Below are 9,021 nucleotides of genomic sequence, written 5' to 3' on the forward strand. Positions count from 1 at the left end.
ACCAAGCAAATCCAGTTTTGAGAAAACCCTATACATTTCATAGTTTGCTCAATAAAGCTCCATTCCAATCTGTCGTAGGCTTTACTAACATCAAGTTTCAGTGCCACTAACCCATTTTTTCTCCCTTTGCAGTGCCTTATTTTATGTAAACATTCATATCCTACAATAACATTGTCGGTTATCAATCTATCAGGTATAAAAGCACTTTGCATTGGAGAGATGATTTGGTGCAGAATTTGTTTGAATCTGTTGGCAACTGACTTAGCCACTATCCTATAGATAACGTTGCAAAGGCTGATAGGCCTAAAGTCTGTAACTTTTCTAGGTTTCCCCTTCTTAGGAATCATGGCTATGTAAGTATAATTAAGGGGGGCTAGAGTACCTTGATTGTTTAAGATGTGGAGACAGGTAGTAAGGACTCCCTCTTTGACCTCCTTCCAGTGCTTTTGGTAGAAAGCTGCTGGCAGCCCATCCGGCCCCGGCGCCTTGGTTGGGCACATTTGATTTAAGGCTTCAGTCACTTCTTCCGCTGTAAAAGGTTTCTCTAACGACTCATTCATATCCTCGGATACTCTCGGGGTGATACCTTTTAGCACTGCTTCCATCTGGTTTTGACTCGGCTTGGTTGTTGTAAATAGCTCTGTGAAATAGTTGCAGAATTCATCCTCCACATCTTTGGCTCTCTTTAACCAATCCCCTGAGCTATTTTCAATCCCCCAAATTCTGTTCTTTTTCTTTCTATTCGACGCTTTATGATGGAAGAACTTTGTGTTCTTGTCCCCTTCCTTGAGCCAATCTGCTCTTGAGCGTTGCTTCCAGTAAATCTCCTCATCAATGATGATATTTTGAATCTGATTTTCCACCATTTTAATCTCTTTTCTAGATTCGTACTGCACTCCTCTCTGCTTCCATCCTTGAAGCTGCTTTTGTAACTGCTCTAGCTGTTTTTCCCTTCCCCTGAATTCCCTCTTGCTCCAGTTCAGAAGTCTAGCCATTGATTCTTTAGCTATCTTTCGAAACAAGTAAACTGGATTGCCACTCTGCCAATTGCTGTTCAAGCTCCATTCCTTGCTAACTATCTCCTTACAAGCCTCATACGGACTCCACATGTCCTCATAATGAATTCGTGAGGATTGTCGCCTACTCGCAGCCATTTCCTCTCCCCTCTCTTGAACCATCATCAGCACTGGACAATGGTCTGAGGTCCATGTGTTCAGGTTGATTGCTGCATCATTGACAAAATTATCACTCCAGGCTCTGTTGCAAACAAAACGGTCCGGCCTTTCCTCTATAAATCCCTGCCCAAACCTCTCATTACTCCAAGTAAAAGGGTAGCCCTTATACCCTACATCTGCTAATTCACAATCTCTCAAAGCTTGCCTGAAGTTATTAATTGAGTTGACATTTCTCTCATTGTCTCCGTTCTTCTCATGAGGATGCAGGATTTCATTGAAGTCTCCGAAACACAACCAAGGACTAGGAGACAAACCTTCCAACCTTCTCAAAAGTGTCCATGTATGCTGTTTCTGCCCCATTTCCGGATGCCCATACACCCCTGTGCATTTCATTTGCCTCCCATTGGCCATCTGAACTTCAGCATCTATGTGATGTTTGCTGAACGATTTAATTTGTACACAAGTTTCTTCATTCCAAAGCAAAGCTAAACCCCCTCCCCTTCCACTACAGCTCACGGCAAAACAATTATCAAATTTCAGCTTTTTTCCAGTCACGTTCATTTGCATGGTTGACAGCTTGGTTTCACACAAAAATACCAGCTGAGGACCATGCATATGGAGGATTTTTTTAAGCGCTAGAAACGCTCGGGGATTCCCCAAACCCCGAACGTTCCATGAGATGATCTTCATGGCTGTCGGCGGGGCTGGCTTCCAGCCTCCGCCGATATCTCTGCTATGGTTGAATCCATGTCCTCCATATTTTCCAACATCAATGGTTCCCAGCTCAATTTAATTTTTGCCGCTGGAGAATGGTGTCCCTGCTTCTTAGTTTCTAATTTAATTGGACTAGAGAGCTTTGCTTTCTTTTTCGGGCTTTGTCCCATTGCCTCTCTACTTGTTCGTTTATGAGCTCCCAGTCCCATTTTGGATTCTCTTCCATTTGGCTTTCTAGCCCGTCTCTTCCATTTTCTTTTTGTGGGCCTTGATTGAGTAATTTCCAGCCTATTACCAATTTTAGCTTCCTCCATTTCTTGCAAATTTGTCTTGAAAATTTCCCTCTCTTTCTCCATTCCATCTCCCGCCAATATTCCTACTTCTCTAGGAAATATTTCATTGCTGATGTTCCCACCATGCTTTTTGCCGCCCATTTGCTTTTCTTGCATCGATTCTACCACTCCTCTCATTAAATTCTGCTCACCTACTCCTTCCACCTCATCAATCTTAGTAGTCTCCACGGTTTGATCCGTTTTTTCGCCCATGGGTTCTGACCCACTTGTTCTAACCGGGTTGTCCTGGCTTTTTTGTTGTTGTTGCCGTTGCCGGTGGATTCCGTTATGCTCTGAACTTTCTGATTTTTCTTCTGATCTACTCCCTTCATAATTCCATCTCTCCTTGTTGCGGTTCTTCCTTGCACGACCTCCTATGATAATTGCTTTCATCCACCCACCGTATGGTAGTTGCTCTTTTTGTTGTCCCTGAAATTTGGCACACTCTTTGTATTGATGCCCAATGATGCCACAACAATAGCAGAAATCTGGTAGTCGCTCATAGACCACTGGCATTTGAATGTCTGATTCACCTTCTTGCTTAAGGAAGAGTATTTTCTTCAACGGCAGTGTTATATTGATTAATACCCTTATTCTCGCAAATTCGCCAAGGCATTCTCCATTTTCATCTGTCTCAATCTCCTCCACTGCCCCAATCATTCCTCCAAATTCTTGGATCAATTCTTTCTCCATGCATGCAATCGGGACATTGCGAATCTGTATCCAAAAGGCTGTGTGGGTAAAGGATTGCTTTGTCAGCTCCCCTATTCCTTTTGGTTCAGTAAGAACAAGTAATGCTCTATCAAAGTGCCAAGGACCCCCTGTTAATACTCTTTTTTTATCCGCTTCTTCTGTAAATTTAAACATAAAGCAATTATTCCCCAAGCTTTCAATCTTAACCTCTTTTACAATTCGCCACACTTGCTGCAAAGCACTCTTAAATCCCTCCTTGTTGACTGCTCTTGTGAGAAGGACTTTGCCCACTAAGCAGCTTGCCAGCATTTTCCCCTTTGTGGCTTTTATGTTCACCTCCAGTGACATACTGGTTTTGTCTTCCTCGCTTATAGTTATTGCGTTGCATTTACGAATTAGCTCGTCTGTATCCATGGCACCACAACCTACAGGATATAAATACAATAGTGCCTGGATGTATACCCCCCGTGTATGACCCCTTGCCTTCTCTGCTCTCCCCAACTTTGATTAATACAATACTCAAATAAACACCGAGAATAAGGAAAAGCTATAGCTAAAGAAAAACTTAATCCTGAAAGCACTCACACCGGAGTGACCATTGAGTCATTAAGACCCTTTAAAGCTTCTATTCTAGCTTCTCTGTCATAGAGAGAGCGTTTGAAGGACCTCTTTTAAGGCTCCATTTGGTATTGGAGAGCTACTCAAAGAGGGAATAATGACATTATTGGAACAACACAACTTTGATCATTTTTTCAAAGTTATATACATATATATTTGAAAAGATTAGGATATTCTCTGATACGTTTTCATGAGCTTTTAAAAATTTTGTATTATGTAATTTTTAGTGATAGTGTACGGTGTAGAATTTAACTTTTTTTATCTTTTTATTTATTTATCAATCATCAATTAGATTTTTTCCTAATACAAAATTAGATCATGAGAGAATCTTTATCTTAACTTAAATTTTTTTTTCTTTTTTAAATAAGGAATAAGGTTAGACATGGTAACTAACTATATTTTAATACTAAATTGCAGGTAATCATATTTAACTCCTCAATTTATCTCATCAACTCCCACTTTTGGTTGACCAATTCATTCTAGAATTACCCTAATTAAAAATTTCCATTGTTATTTACTTTAACATTTTGTTGTAGACTTTTGTGAAATTTTGTGAAAAAAGTTGTGGGTTTTGTTATTATTGATTCTATTGATTTTGATTTTATATGATAATCCAAGATTTTGACAATTTCGATTTTATTTTAGGAGTTAATATTTAATTCGGATTCTAAATCATTTCAAGGAAGTGAGAAAAAAAAACAAAAAATTTATGTTTAATTGTTATGTAATAACGATACTTCTGAAAATAAATAGAATTTAACAGAAAAATGAGCTTAGTCATAATTTGGTTTGGAAAATTTGCTGGTGCGTATGGTAGGTATAGACCTATTGAGATTAAAGATCAGTTGGTGCGTTTGGCAGAGATGGAGATTGGAAATTTGTTGGTGCAATCAATCATTACAATTCCAATTCTTAGTCAATCCTTTTCACAACTAAATTATATTGTTATCTTCTGAAATTTTTTACTGATTACCATTGTCCTTGCAAGGTTTTGTGTTTTTGAAATGATATGCAATGGTTTCATTATCACTATATATAATATATAATATTTTCATATATACAACTAAAAAGAAAAAGAAAAAAGATAACAAGAGATAAAATAGATAACTTTTTTTTTATATTTTCATTTTTTAATTATTATCTTATTTTTGTTAAATTTCTTGTCTTTACTTAGACAAGGCGGAGGGCAATTTTTCCATTAATTTTGATCACAAAAGTAATTCTATATATGCCAATCTTTGTGGAAAAAGAGACAATTAAGACTTTGTTACTTTATGAGCAGCCGAGCTTTTCTCACACTTCTTAGTCCACCGTGGCTGAATTTATTTCCTTGTCTTTCCAATGTTGTTTGTCACCGTATAAAAACTATTCTGTACAATATCATGACATAAAAGTTTTAGACCAATTTAATCAAAGTTTTATACATATATACACACACATATGTATGTATGTATGTGTATATGTATATGTACATGTACATGTATATGTATGTATTTGTGTGTGTAGTCATTCTTTAGTACGGGTGCACTTTTTTTTTTTTTTCATTCAGACACTTTTTAAAACCGCACAGTTTTATAGTTTACTTAAAAACTAATTCTTTTAAATTACACGGTTTAATAGTGTGTCCACATTAAGAAAAATGCGATCATCTACACCTTATATATATATAGGGAAATTTTCCAATCGAAGATTTTAAAGTGTAGGAAAGTTTAGAAAACCTGTAAAATTGTAGGGTTTTAAATAATTAGGTGCTTAATTCATGCATTATTATTATTATTATTATAGTTGTTGTTGTTGTAGTTATTATTATTATTATTATTGCGCTTGTACATTAAAAGATAAACACTATCACTTGAGTTATGATGCTTTGGCTTTTTCATGCAATATCCATGACATTGATAAGCATTCAATTGCTGGAAGTTCTGCTTAAGAAAGACCAAGAGTGAACAAATTCTCTAATCTTTTGCTATAAAAGCAGACTAAGCATTATTGTAAAACTAGGAAATAGAACCTCACTTTGCGCGGCTTTAAAAAATAATTTAATATTATTTTTTCTTATTTTGCACTTGATGAAACTGTCAAAAATATGAATTGATTTTTTTTTAAGATAAGACAACCTTATAAAATTAATGTAATTTATGAAAGTTAATTATTTTTTTTGTTAACTTTAAAAATATATATTAATGTGTATAATATAAGTGTATGGACCTTATACCTTTTGTAGTTGTTGATTAATTCCAAATTATATTCAACTTGCTAATTTGTTAGAACTTGTTTTCCAAGCAGCTCCAACGATCTCAATATCACGCACACCACATAAACTTCCGACAACATCTGTAATATTATGGAAAAATAACATAAACATGTTAAAACATAAGGATAAATAATTTTTAATATACACTTAAAGATTAACAAACATTAATAATTAAAAAAATACCTGAGAGGATTGTGTTATCATTCACACATATATCAATCAAATTCGGAGATATGAATTGGAATTCATTAATCGAAATCTTAACAATTCCTTCTTCTAACCTCTTAAGCGAAGTTATAACCAAGAAAATAATTTTATACTGATTTGAAAGTGGTATGTACTCGCTTATAGTTGAAACAATTTTCAAATTCTTAACACTGGACAAAGAACCCTCACTCAACATGTACCTAAACTTTGTCACTAAATTTTTCATGATTGTTGCATGCATTAGATTTTCCCACGAAAAAAAAAAAAGCTACATTAAGTGTAAAACAATTGGGAAAAAAATTAGAGAAAACAATGGGAGAATGAATATTTTATATGACATTTTCATCAATAAAAATCATGTTCACACTAATCAATTCTCCATTTTTCTTGGTATTAACAGACTCTCACATCCTATAAAGCATAACCCTTATCATCCAACTATCTTTATCATTGTTCAACTCATGAAGAAAAGAGTAGTCCATGAAGCACACAATACTAAAAATTTAAATAAGTCAAAAAATAAAAACACAAGAATATTTCGAAAGGGGATGTTGGTTAAAAAAAAAAATCCAAACATAACAAATCTTAAATACTTAATGTTTATAGAGTTTAAAGAAATTAAAAGACACTAAACAAAAGGTTGCATAATTAAATATGAGATTATGACATTAAAATTAGGCCCTAGTGGCATTGGTGAGGGAAGATGAAGAAACCTTCACTCCTATATTAATTAGTTGATGTATTTTAAGCCACTAAAGTTTAGTTGTTGGTTTAATAAAATAAATGAATGTTTCCAACCTTATAATTAATTATTATTAATAGTTATATATTGTTGAATTTAAATAAAAAAGATGAAGAGGAAGAGACATGTAATCTTTTGTAATCAAGACATATAAAAAGATGAAAAATAATGATGCCACAAATCTTAAATTGTTGGCTTAATAAAATAAATGAATGTTTCAAGACATATAATTAATTATTATTAATGGTTACACATTGTTGAATTTAAATAGAAAGATGAAGAGAAAGAGAAATGTAATCTTTTGTAATCTAATAATTATTTTCTATTTTTAATATTTTGTAATGTAATTATTTTTTAATCTTAACCAATACATTAGATAATAGAGAATATAAAAAAAATGAGAAATAATAGGGGTGTTCACGGATCGGATTTTACGGATTGGACATCAATCCATATCTGATCCACGATTTTACGTATTATAAATTTTCAATCCAATCCAATCCAATCCACGGATTGGTAAAATTCAATACAAATTCAATCCATACATCTGCGGATCAGATGCGTATTTAACCCAATCCATATCCAATCCACCATTTTGCGGATTGGTTTGCGGACTGAAATTTTTTAATTCTGTCCAATCCACAAACTAACTGAATAAAAAAATTTAATATAAAAATAATTTTATTACTGATCAAATTTAAAATTAAATAAGATTTAAATAAATTAACTGTTTAAATAAAACTAGAAAATACATTTAAAGTTTCAAAATATAATACACCAAAACGAAAAAAATCTCATTCGTTTAGATCAGTACATGGAAATTAATTATTTAGGAAGTTATATTTGTTCATTCAATTTTTCATTATTTTATATTATCATCGGATAAGATATAATATAGTGTTACTATAACTATATTTTAACTAATTTATTTACTAGTAAGGCTCTGTTTAGTACAACTTTTCAAGTAGAACTTTTATAAATAGAGTTTTTACTAAAAAAAATTTAGTTGTTTGGTTGTCAATAAGAGCTTTTATTAAAATTTTATGAAATTACTTTAAATGATAATTTTTTTAAAGTTATGTTATGAAAAGAATAAAATAAAATTACAAATAAGTAGAGGATTTTTAGATATTTTAATATTTAAAAAAAAACTTTTCAACTTCTACTCCCAAAAGCCCAAAATTTGAGCTTTTACTAGTAGAGCCAAAATAACTTATTTAAGTTTCAAAAGCTCTATTAGAAAAACAACCAAACAATAACAAAAATTATGATAAGAGCTTATGAGATTAAATGAGCACTTACATCTATTAAATAAGCCATACTAAACATGCATTAAGTAATAATGCCATATTTACAAGTTTTTTTTAATTAAATAAATACTTTTTATTTTTTACGGATTTACAGAAGTAGATCCATATCCAATCCACCGATTGTGAATTATCAAATTTTCAATCCAATTCAATCCACCAATCCATGGATCAGACGGATTGAGCGGATTGGATTGGATTCTGAAACACCCCTAAGAATAATGATGCCACAAATCTTAAATACTTAATATTTATAGAGTTTGAAGAACCAAAAGACACTAAACAAAAGGTTGAATAATTAGAATATGAGATTATGTCATTAAAATTAGGCCCTAATTGCATTGTTGAGGGAAGATGAAGAAATCTTCCTTCCTATATTAATTAAATGATGTATTTTAAGGCATGAAAGTTTAATTGTTGGCATAGTAAAATAAATGAATGTTTCAAAACTTATAATTAATTATTATTAATGGTTACGTATTGTTGAATTTAAATAGAAAGAGGAAGATGAAGAGACATGTAACTTTTTGTAATCTAATAATTATTTTCTATTTTTAATATTTTGGAATGTAATTATTTTTTAATCTCAACCAATATATTAGATAATAAAGAATATAAGAAGATGATAAATAGTGATGACACATCACCTCTTGTAGTCCCAGCTTTATATATATATATATAGATAGATAAGGATCGAGGTACAGAAGTCGAGGGACTCTCCATAACAAGTACTCTAATTATTATTTGTCTTTTTCTTATTTCTTCGTGAATCAATTCGCCCTATATATATATTCTAATATTGTTTTTTTTTTAATAATTTTCTTTCTTGTATCTTTTTATAGGTGTTCTTTCCTAGAATAATAAGAAGTTGTATCACAGCTTTTTTCTAGCCTCTTATTAATTTATAAAGGACGGAGGCTCAATTCTCAAATCCATTCAAGGACACACCGGCAGTCACAAAATGGCCATACAATTGTCA

Source organism: Citrus clementina, unplaced genomic scaffold, assembly GCF_000493195.1.
Source record: "Citrus clementina cultivar Clemenules unplaced genomic scaffold, Citrus_clementina_v1.0 scaffold_1, whole genome shotgun sequence".
Lineage (NCBI taxonomy): Eukaryota > Viridiplantae > Streptophyta > Magnoliopsida > Sapindales > Rutaceae > Citrus > Citrus x clementina.